At 40.3% G+C, this 14,499-nt stretch overlaps 1 long non-coding RNA gene across 1 annotated transcript in view; it reads left to right on the plus strand.

The window, feature by feature from the left end:
* The first annotated feature begins 3,189 nt into the window (after positions 1-3,189).
* Positions 3,190-14,499, plus strand: part of LOC139037185 (uncharacterized) — a 141,238-nt gene continuing 129,928 nt past the window's right edge. Inside the window, exon 1 of the long non-coding RNA XR_011490041.1 lies at positions 3,190-3,313. This is a non-coding gene — a long non-coding RNA (uncharacterized lncRNA). The remainder of the gene's footprint in view (positions 3,314-14,499) is intronic.

Here is a 14,499-nt window from a genome sequence, read left to right on the forward strand (position 1 = left end):
ACATTTCTTTCAATAATGTTTCCATTTTTTTCAGTGCACAAGTCTTGCACCTTCTTGGTTAAGTTTATTCATGAGCATTTTATTCTTATTTATAATATTATAAATGGAATTATTTTCTTCATTTTAATTTTGGGTTATTCATTGCTGGTATGTAGAAATACAATGGATTTTTGTAAATTGATTGTGTATTCTCCAACTGTATTGAATTTGTTTACTAGGCCTGATTTTGTGTGTGTGTGTATTTTTTAAAGATGTTCTTTATGTTAAGGTCATGTTATCTGTGGATAGAGATAGTTGCATCTGTCATTCCAATTAAAATGAGTTTTCTTTTTCTTAACTAATTACCCCAAATAGAATCTCCAGTATAACACTGAGTAGAAGTTGTGAAAGCAGATATCCTTTTCTTGTTTCTAATCTTAGAGGGAAGGCTTTTAGTCTTTTACCAATAAATATGATGTTAGGTGTGAGTTTTTGATCACTGCTGCTTCTTATGTTGATGAAGTTTCCTAGTATCCCTAGTTTATTGAGTGATTTTTTTAATCATGGAAGGGTGCTGGATTTCATAGAATGCTTTTCTTGCATCATTAGAATAATCCTGTGAGTTTCCCTGCTCTTTCCTTCTTATTAATGTGGTGTATTAACTTAATTGTTTTTCATATGTTGAACCACTCTTGCATTCCTAGAATAAACACTGCTTGGTCATGATGTAAAATCCTTTCAGTGGGTTCAATTTGCTAGCCTTTGCTAGGATTTTTGCATCTACATTCATAAAGGATATTGGGCTGTAGTTTTCCTATGATGTCTTTGTCTACTTTTGGTATCAGGATAATACTGGCCTCATAGAATGAGTTAAGAAGTGTCCTATCCTCTTCTAATTTTTGCAGGAATTTGAGTAGGGTTGGTGGGTGAAGAGAGCAAAGAAGAAGAGAGGGATCGGCAGCTATACTTTACTGTGGATCAAGAAATGCCAAGCTCTTAGAGTGATTTTCCCCCCAAATATTTAGACAGGGAAAAACAGGGTTACCTTGTAGTGACCTTCACAGTTCCCTAGTGGGAAGCAGGCAGAATTTCTTTAGGTGAAGGAAACTTGTGCAAATTAGAAGCAGAAGTCATTGGGTAATCAGAAAGAGGCCAACTGAATGAAGGCAATTGTCTGGGGTGTATGTGACCATTGGCTGGAAAACAAAACTTCTGGTGATGGAAAGAGATTCAGATTAATGGGTTTTGATGGAAATAAAGGGAATCCAGATAGGAAGTAGTGACCTTCCACTAAGGCTGGCCTTTAACCAGGGGTTGTTTTTGGGGTGGAATTCCCAATGAGCCAAGTCCAACATTTTTCCCTGGTACGATCCTGGAAGGTGTCTCCTGGAGAAAAGAGCAGAGTAAAAGTATTGTAGGTTATATTAAACCTTGTGATAGCTTCTCTGGTGGCTCAGAAGGTAAAGAATCTGCCTGCAATGCAGGAGACTGAAGTCTGTTCCCTGGGTTGGGAAAATCCCCTGGAGAAGGGAATGGCTGCCCACTCCAGTATTCTTGCCTGGAGAATTCCATGGACAGAGGAGCCTGGCAGGCTACTGTCCATATAGTGACAAAGAGTCAGACATGACTGAGCGACTTTCACTTTCAACCTTGCGATAAATTGGGATCCAAATAGTCTAAGCAACTGGGGTCTCTGAGGGAAGGTCTCCACTTCACATATCAACTTGCACTTATGAAGAGATGACCCAAATATGGCAATGACTGGTGCTGTTAGGAATTCTTTGCAGCCTTGAAACAGTCCAGCTGTGTTGGAATGTTTCTAGAACTAAGATTTTGGATAAAGTGTCATGTAGTTATGAACAAGATTTTTAGTGTTGTATGGTCCCATCACCTCATGGGAAATAGATGGGGAGACAGTGGAAACAGTGTCAGACTTTATTTTTCTGGGCTCCAAAATCACTGCAGATGGTGATTACAGCCATGAAATTAAAAGACACTTACTCCTTGGAAGGAAAGTTATGACCAACCTAGATAGCATATTAAAAAGCGGAGACATTACTTTGCCAACAAAGGTCCGTCTGGTCAAGGCTATGGTTTTTCCAGTGGTCATGTATGGATGTGAGAGTTGGACTGTGAAGAAAGCTGAGCACTGAAAAATTGATGCTTTTGAACTATGGTATTGGAGAAGACTCTTGAGAGTCCTTTGGACTGCAAGGAGATCCAACCAGTCCATCCTAAAGGAGATCAGTCCTGGGCATTCCTTGGAAGGACTGATGCTGAAGCTGAAACTCCAGTACTTTGGCCACCTCATGCGAAGAGTTGACTCATTGGAAAAGACCCTGATGCTGGAGGGATTGGGGGCAGGAGGAGAAGGGGATGACGGAGGATGAGATGGCTGGATGGCATCACCGACTCGATGGGCATGGGTTTGGGTAGACTCCGGGAGTTGGTGATGGATAGGGAGGCCTGGCATGCTGTGGTTTATGGGGTCGCAAAGAGTTGGACATGACTGAGCGATTGAACTAAACTGAACTGAACTGATGAACCTGGGGAAAACTGTGAGGCTTTTGCATTGAATCTCAAGATTCAACAGTCAGTGTTCTGTGATGTTTGTGTCTTCTGTTTCCACCATTTAGAAGTGTGTATAAGAACATTATAATTAATAACAACATTGTAATGAAATAATTCAAAACAAAGCACACAAGTGTGCTTGTGCAAACACACACACACACACACACACACACACACACACACACACTTGTCAATGGAGCAAAAATCCAGAGTAGAAAGAAAACAAGAAGGGCGCTTGTTACCCTGATGACAACATGCAAGTGCATGTCCTCAGGATGTCAGCTTCCCCATATGAAGAGACATAACCTGCTTTGCCCCACTTTTTGGGCCTGGTCGGGAGAGTGAATGGGAAGATAATTACCTATGTATTTCGGAAGTAGAAGTGTTGTAAAAGAAAATGTTTTATAGCCAGCCAATTAAAAGGAATCTTGTCCAAGGACATCTTCTACAGCCCTCAACCATCCTGCAGATAGTAAAGGAAGACAACGGAAGTAACAGTGAGAACAAAACTGACTTAGTGGCCCAAGTCCCAGTGTCGGGGTTATATGTTTGCTGGGCACTTCTGTTCTCGCTCAGCAAGTGGCTGAGATTCTAACTTCCACAAATAGCCCAGTTCCTCTCTCCTGCAGCTTTGCTGACTCTTCGCTCTCCCTCTCCCTTCACTGTACTCAGCATCGATGCCCTAATATGTTGGTACCCGTGGACCTGCTGTGTGCTGCTGGCTTCTGTCGTACCCAGCGTCCCATGCCATTCTAAACAACTGGTGAGTACAATGGACCTTATCCAACCATGTCTGCCTCAGATACCAGCATAGGACTGAGAGTAAATATTTTTTGATCAGTTGCTTGATGAATAAAAATATTTTAAAAAATGAAAATGCAAAAATTCATCTTAGAAAGAAAACAGTGGCGTAACCTTTTTAAACGAACCAAAATGGAAACTTACTGGCCGGGAACTATTAACTTATCTCCCAAACACACAGAAGTAGAAACAGACCAGATTTAGGTTTCATAGTTCACATTTCTGTAGCGGGAGTTGTTGTTTTTATTATAAGCTCTATGTAGACCAAATTAACACTGAATTATAAAACAGTGGAAAAATGCAGAAAGTTGATAACTTTTGTTTGGTGATAACTTTGATAAATCATTATTTTCATAACACGAATGTACATATTTGACAGACTTTTTTTTAGCTCAATCAATGGCTATTTTTAAACAGTACAATAAAACAAAGAAAATGGTAGTGTGGAGTAATGGAAAGGGGACAGGATTTGGCTGTTAAGTTTCAGGTGTAAAAGTAATACACTATCCTTTGTAAAATTCTCTGAGTCTTAGTTTCCTCAATTGCACTATTAACAAGGCAATAACACATTCTCGCACAACCTCCCAGAATTTTGAACAGCCCCAGTGATAGAATGCATGTGACCATGATTTATAAATTCTAAAATGCTCCAGTGTATTAGTTAATATTATTACCAAAATAAAGCAAAGCTCTCTACATCTTCTGTGGAAAGGGGATTTGGCCTTAACCATGATCACTGTAGAATTTCAGATAAGCAGAACCACTTAGATCAGAATTGGCACTGTGGAATTTTGAGAAATGAATGATCTAATTTCATTTTTGTTTTTGTAAAATCATCAGACAATTTGTTTGTGGTGCTTTCTTACTTTTTTTTTTTTTTCCCCTTTCTTCTCTCTCTCAACATCTGGTTTTCCTGATTTGATCAGACCTAGACATACCAAAAGAGTGTAGAAAATATTTTTGGGATTCATTTGCAGACACTAGTCATTTGGATCTTTTCATGCATTTTATGGGTTCTTATCTCAGCTCAGCCTAGACACTTGCATCTTTAAATATTCCTCATGTAGAAGAGGATGTAGTTATCAGGTGAACCTATTTTATATCCAACTTAAGAAGTTTCTTGAGACTGTACTAGTCCAAACTCATTCATAATAGAAAGGTTTTTGTGGCCTGAGTTGTCCAGGTAGCTTCCTGTCATGGTGTGGAAGGGAGAAATGTCACTGAAGAGATGGCTCACATGTGGGATGCCAAGCAAGGAATTGGGAGCCCTGCCCTCATTGGCACAGCTAGCTCTTGTGCCCTCTTAAGGATGACCTCTGACCCACATAACCAGGTCTCTCCCTCACATCTTTACAGGCATAGAGACTCCACAGCTTAGGTGTAATTGACCTTGCTGTTGAGGCAGGTGTGGAGCTCAAGTCCCCTTTCTTTCCCTCCAGGCCAAGACCAGCAAACCTCCCTAAGCTTAGATATGAGGAGCTGGATCAGACTTTATCACTCTGTGGCTTGACTGTGCTGACCCAGCTGGACACTGAAGAAGAGTAGTAAGCTGAAGAAAGATAGGTTATTTACCACCTAGCTAGGGTTCCCCATGCCTCAAATTGATGTGCACAGATCACACTTGCTCAGTCCATCAATATAGTCTCAGTCAACAAGCCATCAGGTGGTCAGTCGGTGTTCAGTATTCAGATAAGAGCTACTACGTGAATGAATGAGGGGATGGTAGCCCACTGGTTTTCCTACACCTGGAGCCTTTGGGCATCAGTTTCCACTTATTCCTTAATACACTAGAAAAATATTAATTGAATACCTGTAACTTGAACAGTATCTGGGTCCTGGGGAACAGTTTTGTCCACAGTGATTAAAAAAAAACAAAACCAAAAATAGTAGTGGTCACTGCACCTGTGGAACTTATAGCCTACCTGGAAGGGGAGATAAATGTGAAACAAAAGGACACATATTCTTCTACCATCAGAAGTGCTAGGAAGGAAATGTAGTTCTATGATAGCATAAAAAGGGGATACAATCCAGTTTGAGTGGATTGCCATGAGGCTTTCCTAAGGAAGTGACATTTAAGGTGATATTTGAAGAGTGAGAATGGGTTAGCTCAGAAGAGAATTCTAAGAAGCAATTGTTGTAGCAAAGATTCTGTTTCAGGAGGAGACAATGCGTTCCAAGAGTTGAAAGAAATTGTATGGTGTGAAGTTAAAATAAGAGGTAGGGTGTTACCTGCTGATGATGCTGAGTATGTAGGGACCAGACTATTAAAATCTTTGTGGGCCAGGATAAGAATTCTGATCCTTAGTCTAAGAACAATGGAAAAACATGAAAGGATTTGTAAAGCTCTATATAAGGAATAGTCTGGAGTGTTAAGAGTGAGTGTGAGATGCCTGTTAGGAGGCTAGAATAGTGGTCAAGATGAAATAAGACGGTAACTGAGAAAGACTAAGGTGATGGTAGAAAATGAATGAAGATAAGTGGACAGAATGGAGAACTTGGTGAAGACTGACAAAGCTTGATGCTAAAAATTCACCAGTTAGGTGGCTCAGACAGTAAAGAATCTGCCTGCAATGCAGGAGACCTGGATTCGATCACTGGGTTGGGAAGATCCCCTGGAGGAGGGCATGGCAACCCACTCCAGTATTTTTGCCCAGCGAGTCCCCATGGACAGAGGAGGCTGGTGGGCTACAGTCCACGGGGTCGCAAAGAGTCGGACACGACTGAGCGACTAAGCACAGCATGCATCCACAGTGACTCTCGGGTTTTGGCTTGTACGATGAAATAGACGAGGGGCCGTCTCCTGATACAGGCATTCTGGAAGAGGACCAGGTGTGCGGAAAGCTGACAGGTTCAACTTGCACATGTGGATGTTGAGATAAGTTTGTGCCATCTTTGTGCAGACATAGAGTAGACATTGGATATGTGAGACTAAAGCTCAGGGAGAGGTCACGGCTGAGCACATGACCTTGATGGTCATTGCCACACTGGCGAGAACTGAAGCCATGGACGGGAATGACATTCAGTGAAGTGAAGGGTGATGCTGCTGGTGATCTTGCTCAACATCTGCTACCAGTGCTAGGCCCCCAGCTACCAGCTCTCACACTCTGAGAGCGGCCTCCACAAGGCCATTGAGAATGCTTTTCATCCAGGGTTGGCAGGCTTCTTTTCAAATTAAACAGGATTGTGTGTGTGTGTGCATGTGTGTGTGTGTGTGTGTGTGGTATGTAAGTGTGTGTAGGTAAAGGTTTGTTCTGTGGATCCGGGGTTGGAGAGTTACCACGCACTGCATTTGAGTTTCATTCTCTAACACTCTAGTCTGCCAGCATTTTCAAAATGGAAGCAGCCGAGTGGCTTTTTCCGGGGTATGACTTGTTTCCTTTCCCTTTGGCTTTTTATGGCATTCACACCTTCTTTCTCCAAGGTTTCCTTACTGCTTGGGGCTTTAAACAGTCTGATTTTGTTTCTAATTTTCTGAAAATGTCACCACCCACAATCAACTGGATAGCTATGCGTTTCCTTCGTCCAGCAAGGCCAGGAGTCAAACACCTACTCTTTATTTTCCCACCTGTCTTGGCATCTGATCCTGACTCCTCAAATGAGTCTGCCGGTTACAGCACTCCATGGTGCTGGCGCTCTGTCCCCGCAGGTGCCCAAACAGTCTGTTCTATTGAGCGGGCCCTATCAGAGGTCTCGATCTTGCCAGTGGAATTGTATGGCCGGATTTTCATTGACTTTTAGTTCTCAGTTTGGTTTGTATTGATGGGGAACACATTTTAAAAATACTTCACTCATCATAGTCCTCAGGTGGCCTTGCTGACTGTTCTACCGTGTCTTGAAGAAAGGGCGGTTTTGAAGGGCCCCGGAGTATGGATTTTGGAAAAGTGAGAATTTTTGCTTGTGACTGATAGGCCTATTTAAGGCTCAGAGTTTAGTGTCTGTTTTTATTGCCTATCATCTTTTAGTTCTTGTGTAGAAAATCATATATCTTGCCTTGAATTTACCAGTGAATTTAGAGTGAGTATGTAGTATAATGTGCTGAGTTCATGCTCTGGGGGAACCAGAATAATAAAGAAAGCTGTAATCCATATCTTCGAGATGCATATTTGTATAGCAGTGGAGACAGAAAGACAATGACCAAATCTCAGTGCTATGTTAACAAAGGTAAGGAAGCAACTAACATGGAGAAAATAAAATATTTCACTCATGATTTAAAAGCTACACATTTAAAGGAAGTGGATCTGGTTAGCATGCAAAATAACAGTCATATTTAATAATTCAAGTCACAGGAAAAGATGGCAATATCCATAGACAAATTATGAGAACAGAATACGTATCCTGAAAGTAGAATGTGGGTTTCAATATGAAAGATGCTTTTCTGCCAGTTAGATGTGTGACAAAAATTAATATTAATGGATAAGTAATTCTAGGAGAATGATGGATGCACGGAATATACCAGCGTTAGCAGAATGGCAAAATTTTGCAACATTGAAGCTGGATTTCCAGAGCTAAAATGTCTAATGATTGCTATCTAAAAAAAATACAAGGCTTCCATAGCCACCAGACAGTAATTAGTTTTAGTGAATCTCACCCCTGCCTTAAATTAACAATCTTCTACTCATGTTCATATCTTCATTAAATATCATAACAAAATATACTCATTCATTAGATAGAATTCTAGTTTGTAAGCATGACCCAGATATTTGTAAGAATATATTCAATATCTGTACACCCATTACGTTTTCAGATAACAGGAGAAAAACACAGTACAATTTTTTCCTCTTGTTAAGTCACTATCATTTAAGCTTTAACCTGGAACACTTAAAATAGAATCTAGGTTTACAAGATAAAAGCATGGCAAGAAATATCAGATGGCTGTGGAAGCATGTGTCTCTGAAAAGTAGAACTCTCAAGAAAGAAAAACAGAAATGGCTTGCTCAGTCTATCTTGCTTAGTAAAGGAGCTGCAGCTTAAATTATCTAAAGGGGCATGTACAGCGAATGTTGTCACAAATTGTGTAAATTATTGAAGTATTGTGGATGCTAACAGCAAGTGGTATCAAAACATACACAGGATTGTTTTGATACCTATATTTGTTGTTGTTGTTCCAAAAACCTTCTTTGTAAAAGCTTTTTGAAATTGAAGTATAGTTTTTTTTAATTGATTTACAACATTGTGTTAGTTCCAGGTATACGGCACAGAAATTCATTTACATATATATGGGTGTATATAATATATAAAAATCCTTTTCAGATTATTTTTCCTTATATTGATACCTGTATTTATAATAAACATCTTGGGGGACAGGGGTGGATGAATTTCTGTTAAAAGCATTCATGTGTGTTACATGTAACATACATGGTAAATATTTATTTATAGTCTTTGTTTAACAAAACAGGCATTTAAGTGAAATCAACAAAAGGGAAATAGGTGTATTGATGTGTGATTTTGAGATGGAAGTGTATCTTAATATGTAAATAAGATGTGTAATGTGAAAAGAAAATAGCATACCTCAAGGTGTGAAGGGATGTGGAGGCCAGATCTAATAGACAGAAATTCTGTATTACCCCAGAGGACATAACCAGGGCTTAGAATTTATAGAGAGGTAAAATTTGGCACTCCAGAAGGGAGGACCTTCCCAAGAACCTTAGATATCCAACATGGGATTGCTCAGCCTCAGCTTTAGTGAACTCACAATGGCAACAGTGTTTAAGCAAGTATTGGATTACTGCTTGTCAAGGATGTCATAGAAAGAACTGATTTGTGTGAAAGACTAGGCTAGATTGGTGACTTTCAACTTCTTTTTAAGGAGTGGAGCTTTTTTTTCAAATCACCTCTTACATAAAAGCAGAAAATTTAAAAATACACAACAAAACAAGAGGAGTGCTTTGGGGAGTCCCACTCTCTTGGTTTTCTCAACTCTCACATAAATGCCTGTTGGCATCTCTGAATTCCAAGAGCTTAAACACCCCCTCCTCACTCCATAATATCTAAAGGATTTATGGTTCCTTTTGCTTCCAGGATTCCATGATTATTCTGTGTATAAATTGTTCTTGTTTGAATTGCTTCATTAGCGATGTTTCTTTTTGTTTTAATTCCTAAAACATATGGAATTTTACAAATTAGATTTAGGAATTTTTAGCTCAGAGTTTAGTTTAGATTTGTCTAACTACACATGTTGACCAGTCAGGATACAGAAATGATGATTTTTTTTTTTTCCAAAAGAAGAGTTTTTGAGGTCTAGTAGTATCTGTTTTAGATTCAGACTACTTGAAATCAGATTGTATGACAATAAGGAAGTAGAGCATTAAGGAACGAGGTCCAATAACTTTGATCAGATTGTATTTAGTGTGTTATGGAATTATGTGTTTCTTTCAACTCTGTCTGGCCACAGAGGCTCTTTTGAAGCTCACGTGTAGGCAGTTAATCTTGACTAGGTTCATTGATTTATAACAGGGAGAAAAATGCTCTTGTGAATCCAAATAACTTAAACTTGAAAAAGTTTTCCGTCAAGTGATTTTGTCCATAAACCACTAATAAAATTAAAAAGATGTCAAACAGAGAACGGATATCTTGCAGGGGTCACTGCTCTGCAGGTACAAAAACTGGAGTTAACCAGTTAATCAGCTTGGGAGATTCAATGTGCTAACTAACCTAAAAAAGATGGGTGCATCAAGCAGCTGATGACTTATGAGTCAGAATGAAGATAAAGGTGGCATGTCTGATTTGAAAAATGAGGCTTTTTAAAAATCTGTTTATCTGGATTGTATATACCCTTAGCATGCCAAATTACAGCCGATTTACACAAGAGGGAAAAATTGACAAGTATTTTCATTGGCACCTTAGTATGGAAGCAAAGAACTGAAGGCATTCTGGTTGTGCCTCAGTTGGAGAATACATGGATAAAAAGTGGCTGGTGTATGGGCCTTGGAATATTATGAGTAAACTGTTAGAAGCAACATGCTTGCTGCAACATAACAACATGGATGCATTGTAAAGACACAGAGTTAACACATGGTTGCCTATGGGAGGGATGTGGGAAGATTAGGAGCTGGGGAATGGGAATAAAAGACAACATTCAAACAATTATTTGTTGTGTGGTATAAAATTAGTTGTATGCAAGAGAAATGCCCAAGGTAAAATTTTGAAATGAAGAAGAGATTGATCAAATCTGTGAGGATGGATGGAGACTTCTCAGAGAAGGAAATGTTTGGGCTGCCTCTTCAGGCATAGAATAATATGGACAATTTGGAGAAAGTCAACAATTCAGCATAACTGTGGCATACAGTATGTATTGAAAAGTAGCAGGAGATGAGGTGAGTGCTACAAGCAGGGTGTAGATTACAGATGGTCTGGTGGACTACATAAGCAACTTGCATTTTAAATCTCAGAGGGAACAGAACTAAGCTGAGAAAAAGTAAGAATGGATTGTGTAATAAACCACTCAACAAGAAGAGCATAGATTGGACTAGAAGAGATAGGACCGAGAAAGAGAAATTAGTTGAAATATTTGAAAGAACCTATACAAGGAGGACAAATATCTGAATTTGAGAAGTAACCATGAGGATGGATGCTGGGAAAAGACATGGATGGTATTAAGGGGGGAAACTGGTAAGACAATTGTGACTGATTAGATATTAAATGAGAAAAAATGAGAATAGCCCTCAGGTTTCTGGCTTGGATGATTAGATGAAAAGTTATGCTGTTAAGTAGTAGAGGGAGTTTAGGAGAAAGTTGAGAAGTGGACTTAGTTTAAGTACATGTTGAATTTGAAGCTCTTGGTGTGCCATTCAAGTGGTGCTATCTAATGGGTAATTAGATCTGTTATCAGGAAGTGGTCTGAGCTAGAGGTACACATTTGGGACTTGAGGCAGTCAAAGAGCTGCTGCCTCTGTTTCAGAAACTCAGAGAAAAATTGTAGAAGGAAAAGGAAAAGGGACCAGACATTTTGGAGAATATGAGGGAATGGGTAGATGACAGAAGTCTTCAAGGAAGGTTTTTAGGGTATAACAGAAGAATGAGAGTAAGAGAAGTTCAGTTCAGTTGCTCAGTTGTGTCCGACTCTTTGTGACCCCATGGACTGCAGCACGCCAGGCTTCCCTGTCCACCACCAATTCCCGGAGCTTACTCAAACTCATGTCTATCGAGTTAGTGATGCTATCCAACCATCTCATCCTCTGTAGTTCTCTTCTCCTCCTGCCTTCAATTTTTCCCAGCATGAGGGTCTTTTCCAGTGAGTCAGTTCTTCGCATCAGGTGGCCAAATTATTGGAGTTTCAGCTTCAGCATCAGTCCTTCCTATGAATATTCAGGACTGATTTCCTTTAGGATTGACTGCTTTGATCTCCTTGCAGTTCAAGGGACTCTCAAGAGTCTTCTCCAACACCACAGTTCAAAAGCATCAATTCGTTAGTGCTCAGCTTTCTTTACAGTCCAACTCTCACATCCATACATGACTACTGGAAAAACCATAGCTTTGACTAGATGGACCTTTGACTAGATGGACAAAGAGCTCTGCTTTTTAATATACTGTTTAGGTTGATCATAGCTTTACTTCCAAGGAGCAAGTGTTTTTTAATGTCATGGCTGCAGTCACCATCTGCAATGATTTTGGAGCCCAAGAAAATAAAGTCTGTCACTGTTTCCATTGTTTTTCCATCTATTTGCCATGAAGTGATGGGACTGGATGCCATGATCTTAGCTTTTTGAATGCTGAATTTTAAGCCAGCTTTTTCACTCTCCTCTTTCACTCTCATCAAGAGGCTCTTCAGTTCCTTTTAGCTTTATGCCATAAGGGTGGTGTCTTCTGCGTATCTGAGGTTATTGATATTTCTCCCAGCAATCTTGATTCCAGCTTGTGCTTCATCCAGCCCGGCATTTCACATTATGTACTCTGCATATATGTTAAATAAACAGGGTGACAATATACAGCCTAGGCATACTGCTTTGAAATCTGCAAAATACAAGGAAAACTAGGAGAAAGTGATGTATTGGAGGTCTAGGGAATCGAGTACTTTATGAATGAGGAGGCTGACTTTCTCCTATTCTACACATCTACTCATTAGCGCGCGGGAAGGTCATTCCTGTTGCTCACATCTCCACTGATCCCCAACAACACCACTGTCACCCACACCTATGCCACTGTCAGCTCTCTACTGTGATCGCCTCTTAATTGTTCTCTCTCCTCCACTCTAATCTTAAAATTTAGCCAGAGTACTTTATCTAAAACATAGGGTCTATCATGTTGCTTCTCTGCTTATAAACCTTCAATTACGTCCCCTTATTAAAAAAAAAAGAATAATCTACACTTTATGATGGACTACAAGCGCCTGCAAAATCTGCCCCCTGCTGGTCTCTCCAACCCAACTCCTGCCACTTCCTCCCTTGATCTTCACTGATCTCCATTCTGTTCCTCAGAGGCAACAGTCCCCTGCCTCCCAGGCCCCTTGCTTTTCCTAAATAGTAGTATGGCTTCTCCATTATTAATTTTAATGACTCAACTCAAATGCCATGTGCCCAGAGCAATCTCCCCCAGTCTCTCTGTCCCTCATTACTCTGTCTTCAGGGTGAGAAGTGAAGTGTCCTCTGTGGTGTCCTAAATGGGAAAGAAATCCCAAAGAGGGGGATACATGTATACGTGGGACTTCCCACGTGGCTCTATTGGTATGGAATCTGCCTGCCAATGCAGGAGACGCAGGTTTCATCCCTGGGTCAGGAAGATCCCCTGGAATAGGAAATGGCACCCCACTCCAGTATTCTTGCCTGGAGAATTCCATGGACAGAGGAACCTGGTGGGCTACAATCTATGGGGCAACAAAAAGTCGGACGCAACTGAACGACTGAGCACAATATCTGTACACAGAGCTGATTCACTTTTCTGTATAACAGAAACTAAACAAACATTGTAAAGCAACTATACTCCAATAAAAAGTAAGTGGAAAGAAAAATAGAAGTGGAATCTTCTGTGTGAGAGTAATAGAGGAAAGAACTGGGTCTTTCCCTTTAGAGGAGGAGAACTGCAGGCTTCATCAGCATAGACGCATCTGTGTAATCACCCTCAAAACAAGTTCTAGAATATATTCATCACCACCAAAATTTCCCTCGTGTCCCCTTTCAACCAGTTTCCTCCCTCAGTACTTGCCAGAAGAGGCGGGCTGCTTGTTGATTTCATTGCCAGCCTTTGTGTTTCCCCAAACCTCATCAAGATGTCTTATTGGGAAAAGTGGTGGGAAATATGGAGCTTGACTATATTTCAATCCTTCAACATAGTCTGCGCAACGATCAGATTTAATCTGGATTGTCTTTCTCTTAGTAAACGACCTCTACTTCTCTGAGCACACGTGAGTGGCAAATGCCCCTTGCGTAGAAAATAGCCATCCTTTGTCAGCCAGCCCCAGAGAGGACATTTTTCTTCTCTGGAAATTTAGACAATTTTGCTATTTTTGGTTCTATGGCTATCAATGTCTTCAAAAACATTGTTTTATATTATTTTTCTCTTTTACCCCAAATTGTTGCAACAAAAATGTTGGGCTACCACATCCTGCTGAATACTACTTGAAAGTGGAGGTCTGTTTTCTCTCTAAAAGCCAACTTAAAAATTGCCGGAACTTCCCTGGTGGTCCAGTGGTTGAGAATCTTTGCAATTGATGGTTGAGAATGCAATCAAGGCATTGCAATGCCATGGAGCCACTAAACCTGAGCTCCACAACTAGAGAATCTGTGTGCTGCAACTAAAGATCCCACACAATGCACGAAGATCCCATGTGCCTGCTGCAGCTAAAACGTGACATAGCCAAATAAACACATAAATATTTTAAAAATTTGCCAACAAGTACTTCTTTGACATTCTCTACTCCAGCAGAAGGATCTTTCCAGCCTCCAGGAGATGTAAGAGACATAGGGATCAAACTTACATCTCTTACATCTCCTGCATTGGTAGGCGGATTCTTCACCATGCCACCTGGGAAGCCCTATTTCTTGGACCCCTGTTTTATTCTTAACATGGTACTGAAGGAGTTACAAAAAGAATCTAAGCCATGAGTTTTAATCAAGGTAGCTGACATCCATTTGAGAAGGAAAAACATACCTGAGTGGAACTATTAGAAAGCATGACAGTTATGTTGACTCTAATGGGGACACCTAGAACCTTGGT

Source organism: Odocoileus virginianus, chromosome 2 (genome assembly GCF_023699985.2).
Source record: "Odocoileus virginianus isolate 20LAN1187 ecotype Illinois chromosome 2, Ovbor_1.2, whole genome shotgun sequence".
NCBI classification, from domain to species: domain Eukaryota; kingdom Metazoa; phylum Chordata; class Mammalia; order Artiodactyla; family Cervidae; genus Odocoileus; species Odocoileus virginianus.